The sequence below is a fragment of the Schistocerca gregaria genome, unplaced genomic scaffold (assembly GCF_023897955.1).
Source record: "Schistocerca gregaria isolate iqSchGreg1 unplaced genomic scaffold, iqSchGreg1.2 ptg000448l, whole genome shotgun sequence".
NCBI lineage: Eukaryota > Metazoa > Arthropoda > Insecta > Orthoptera > Acrididae > Schistocerca > Schistocerca gregaria.
Window position 1 is genome coordinate 1527909 of NW_026061869.1, and position 5910 is coordinate 1533818.

Genomic DNA, 5910 nt, shown 5'->3' on the forward strand with positions numbered 1-5910 from the left:
CAATGTGACGATCTGGCTTTAAGTCGATTCGTTAACAAATGAAGAAAACGGACGGATTTCTCAGGTTTTTACTGCATATGAACACTTTTCACATTCTCCCGTGCAACGCGGCTGCTAGTCCTCCTTTCATGCAAAATCTTAAGGTCCTAGGTCATGTCTAAGCCACCAAAGCCGGCTAAAAAGTGAATAATCGACAACTAAAATTGAATTGTACTATTTCTTACTGGCTATTACTTCAACTTAGAAGCTTCTTCTGTGTTCTACTATGGTGCTTTTAGTGTCTCCGCATACCGCAGCACGCGACAAAGCTTTGCAGACGATAAATGTAACCCTTTCAGAGAGAAAAGCAGCCAATGTGACGATCTGGCTTTAAGTCGATTCGATAACAGATTTCTCAGGTTTTTACTACATATGAACGGTTTACACATTCTCCCATTCAACGCGGCTGCTAGTCCTCCTTTCATGCAAAATCTTAAGGTCCTAGGTCAAGTCCAAGCCACCAAAGCCGGCTAAAAAGTGAATAATCGACAAGAAAAACTTGAATTGTAATACTTCTTACTGGCTATTACTTCAACATAGAAGCTGCTTCTGTGTTCTACTATGGTGCTTCTAGTGTTTTCACTTACCGCAGCACGTGACATAGCTTTGCAGACGATAAATGTAACCGTTTCAGAGAGAAAAGCGGCCAATGTGACGATCTGGCTTTAAGTCGATTCGATAACAAATGACGAAAACGGACGGATTTCTCCGGTTTTTACTGCATATGAACACTTTTCACATTCTCCCGTGCAACACGGCTGCTAGTCCTCCTTTCATGCAAAATCTTAAGGTCCTAGGTCATGTCCAAGAATTCAAAGCCGGCTAATAAGTGAATAATCGACAACAAAAACTTGAATTGTACTACTTCTTACTGGCTATTGCTTCAACTTAGAAGCTTCTTCTGTGTTCTACTATAGTGCTTTTAGTGTCTCCGCATACCGCAGCACGCGACATAGCTATGCAGACGATAAATGTAACCGTCTCGGAGAGAAAAGCGGCCAATGTGACGATCTGGCTTTAAGTCGATTCGATAACAAATGACGAAAATGACCGGATTTCTCAGGTTTATACTGCATATATACACTTTTCACATTCTCCCGTGCAACGCCGCTGCTAATCCTCCTTTCATGCAAAATCATAAGGTTCCACCTCATGTCCAAGCCTTCAAAGCCGGCTAAAAAGTGAATAATCGATAACTAAATCTTGAATTGTACTACTTCTTACTGGCTATTACTTCAACTTAGAAGCTTCTTCTGTGTTGTACTATGGTGCTTTTAGTGTCTCCGCATACCGCAGTTCGCGACATAGCTTTGCAGACGATTAATGTAACCGTCTCAGAGAGAAAAGCGGCCAATATGACGATCTGGCTTTAAGTCGATTCGATAACAAATGACGAAAACGGACGGATTTCTCAGGTTTTTACTACATATGAACACTTTTCACATTCTCCCGTGCAACGCGGCTGCAAGTCCTCCTTTCTTGGAAAATCTTAAGGTCCTAGGTGATGTCCAAGCCACCAAAGCCGGCTAATAAGTGAATAATCGACAACTAAAACTTGAATTGTACTACTTCTTACTGGCTATTACTTCAACTTAGAAGCTTCTTCTGTGTTCTACTATGGTGCTTTTAGTGTTTCCGCATACCGCAGCACGCGACATAGCTTTGCAGACGATAAATGTAACCGTCTCAGAGAGAAAAGCGGCCAATATGACGATCTCGCTTTAAGTCAATTCGATAACAAATGACGAAAACGGACGGATTTCTCAGGTTTTTACTACATATGAACACTTTTCACATTCTCCCATGCAACGCGGCTGCTAGTCCTCCTTTCATGCAAAATCTTAAGGTCCTAGGTCATGACCAAGCCGCCAAAGACGGCTAAAATGTGAATAATCGATAACTACAACTTGAATTGTACTACTTCTTACTGGCTATTACTTCTACATAGAAGCTTCTTCTGTGTTCTATTATGGTGCTTTTAGTGTCTCCGCAAACTGCAGCACGCGACATAGCTTTGCAGACGATAAATGTAACCGTCTCAGAGAGAAATACAGGCCTATGTGACGATCTGGCTTTAAGTCGGTTCGATAACAAATGACGAAAACGGACTGATTTCCCAGGTTTTTACTACATATGAACACTTTTCACATTCTCCCATGCAACGCGGCTGCTAGTCCTCCTTTCATGCAAAATCTTAAGGTCCTAGGTCATGTCCAAGCCAACAAAGCCGGCTAAAAAGTGAATAATCGACAACTAAAACTTGAATTGTAATACTTCTTACTGGCTATTACTTCAACATAGAAGCTTCTTCTGTGTTCTACTATGGTGCTTTTAGTGTTTCCGCACACCGCAGCACGCGACATAGCTTTGCAGACGATAAATGTAACCGTTTCAGAGAGAAGGGCGGCCAATGTGACGATCTGGCTTTAAGTCGATTCGATAACAAATGACGAAAACGATCGCATTTCTAAGGTTTTTACTGCATATGAACACTTTTCACATTCTCCCGTGGAACGCGGCTGCTAGTCCTCCTTTCCTGCAAAATATTAAGGTCCTAGGTCATGTCCAAGCCACCAAAGCCGGCTAAAAAGTGAATAATCGACAACTAAAACTTGAATTGTACTACTTCTTACTGGCTATTACTTCAACTTAGAAGCTTCTTCTGTGTTCTACTATGGTGCTTTTAGTGTTTCCGCATACCGCAGCACGCCACATAGCTTTGCAGACGATAAATGTAACCGATTGAGAAAGAAGAGCGGCCAATGTGACGATCTGGCTTTAAGTCGATTCGTTAACAAATGAAGAAAACGGACGGATTTCTCAGGTTTTTACTGCATATGAACACTTTTCACATTCTCCCGTGCAACGCGGCTGCTAGTCCTCCTTTCCTGCAAAATATTAAGGTCCTAGGTCATGTCTAAGCCACCAAAGCCGGCTAAAAAGTGAATAATCGACAACTAAAATTGAATTGTACTATTTCTTACTGGCTATTACTTCAACTTAGAAGCTTCTTCTGTGTTCTACTATGGTGCTTTTAGTGTCTCCGCATACCGCAGCACGCGACAAAGCTTTGCAGACGATAAATGTAACCCTTTCAGAGAGAAAAGCAGCCAATGTGACGATCTGGCTTTAAGTCGATTCGATAACAGATTTCTCAGGTTTTTACTACATATGAACGGTTTACACATTCTCCCATTCAACGCGGCTGCTAGTCCTCCTTTCATGCAAAATCTTAAGGTCCTAGGTCAAGTCCAAGCCACCAAAGCCGGCTAAAAAGTGAATAATCGACAAGAAAAACTTGAATTGTAATACTTCTTACTGGCTATTACTTCAACATAGAAGCTGCTTCTGTGTTCTACTATGGTGCTTTTAGTGTTTTCACTTACCGCAGCACGTGACATAGCTTTGCAGACGATAAATGTAACCGTTTCAGAGAGAAATGCGGCCAATGTGACGATCTGGCTTTAAGTCGATCCGATAACAAATGACGAAAACGGACGGATTTCTCCGGTTTTTACTGAATATGAACACTTTTCACATTCTCCCGTGCAACACGGCTGCTAGTCCTCCTTTCATGCAAAATCTTAAGGTCCTAGGTCATGTCCAAGAATTCAAAGCCGGCTAATAAGTGAATAATCGACAACTAAAACTTGAATTGTACTACTTCTTACTGGCTATTGCTTCAACTTAGAAGCTTCTTCTGTGTTCTACTATAGTGCTTTTAGTGTCTCCGCATACCGCAGCACGCGGCATAGCTATGCAGACGATAAATGTAACCGTCTCGGAGAGAAAAGCGGCCAATGTGACGATCTGGCTTTAAGTCGATTCGATAACAAATGACGAAAATGACCGGATTTCTCAGGTTTATACTGCATATATACACTTTTCACATTCTCCCGTGCAACGCCGCTGCTAATCCTCCTTTCATGCAAAATCATAAGGTTCCACCTCATGTCCAAGCCTTCAAAGCCGGCTAAAAAGTGAATAATCGATAACTAAATCTTGAATTGTACTACTTCTTACTGGCTATTACTTCAACTTAGAAGCTTCTTCTGTGTTGTACTATGGTGCTTTTAGTGTCTCCGCATACCGCAGTTCGCGACATAACTTTGCAGACGATTAATGTAACCGTCTCAGAGAGAAAAGCGGCCAATATGACGATCTGGCTTTAAGTCGATTCAATAACAAATGACGAAAACGGACGGATTTCTCAGGTTTTTACTACATATGAACACTTTTCACATTCTCCCATGCAACGCGGCTGCTAGTCCTCCTTTCATGCAAAATCTTAAGGTCCTAGGTCATGTCCAAGCCACCAAAGCCGGCTAAAAAGTGAATAATCGACAACTAAAACTTGAATTGTACTACTTCTTACTGGCTATTGCTTCAACTTAGAAGCTTCTTCTGTGTTCTACTATGGTGCTTTTAGTGTTTCCGCATACCGCAGCACGCCACATAGCTTTGCAGACGATAAATGTAACCGATTGAGAAAGAAGAGCGGCCAATGTGACGATCTGGCTTTAAGTCGATTCGTTAACAAATGAAGAAAACGGACGGATTTCTCAGGTTTTTACTGCATATGAACACTTTTCACATTCTCCCGTGCAACGCGGCTGCTAGTCCTCCTTTCATGCAAAATCTTAAGGTCCTAGGTCATGTCCAAGCCACCAAAGCCGGCTAAAAAGTGAATAATCGACAACTAAAATTGAATTGTACTATTTCTTACTGGCTATTACTTCAACTTAGAAGCTTCTTCTGTGTTCTACTATGGTGCTTTTAGTGTCTCCGCATACCGCAGCACGCGACATAGCTTTGCAGACGATAAATGTAACCGTCTCGGAGAGAAAAGCGGCCAATGTGACAATCTGGCTTTAAGTCGATTCGATAACAAATGACAAAAACGGACGGATTTCTCAGGTTTTTACTACATATGAACACTTTTCACATTCTCCCATGCAACGCGGCTGCTAGTCCCCCATTCATGCAAAATCTTAAGGTCCTAGGTCATGTCCAATCCACCAAAGATGGCCAAAAAGTGAATAATCGATAACTAAAACTTGAGTTGTACTACTTCTTACTGGCTATTACTTCTACTTAGAAGCTTCTTCTGTGTTCTACTATGGTGCTTTTAGTGTCTCCGCAAACCGCAGCACGCGACATAGCTTTGCAGACGATAAATGTAACCGTCTCAGAGAGAAATACAGGCCAATGTGACGATCTGACTTTAAGTCGGTTCGATAACAAATGACGAAAACGGACTGATTTCTCAGGTTTTTACTACATATGAACACTTTTCACATTCTCCCATGCAACGCGGCTGCTAGTCCTCCTTTCATGCAAAATCTTAAGGTCCTAGGTCAAGTCGAAGCCACCAAAGCCGGCTAAAAAGTGAATAATCGACAACTAAAACTTGAATTGTAATACTTCTTACTGGCTATTACTTCAACATAGAAGCTTCTTCTGTGTTCTACTATGGTGCTTTTAGTGTTTCCGCATACCGCAAGCACGCGACATAGCTTTGCAGACGATAAATGTAACCGTTTCAGAGAGAAGAGCGGCCGATGTGACGATCTGGCTTTAAGTCGATTCGATAACAAATGATGAAAACGGACGAATTTCTCAGGTTTTTACTGCATATGAACACTTTTCACATTCTCCCGTGAAACCCGGCTGCTAGTCCTCCTTTCCTGCAAAATATTAAGGTCCTAGGTCATGTCCAAGCCACCAAAGCCGGCTAAAATGTGAATAATCGACAACTAAAACTTGAATTGTACTACTTCTTATTGGCTATTGCTTCAACTTAGAAGCTTCTTCTGTGTTCTACTATGGTGCTTTTAGTGTCTCCGCATACCGCAGCACGCGACATAGCTT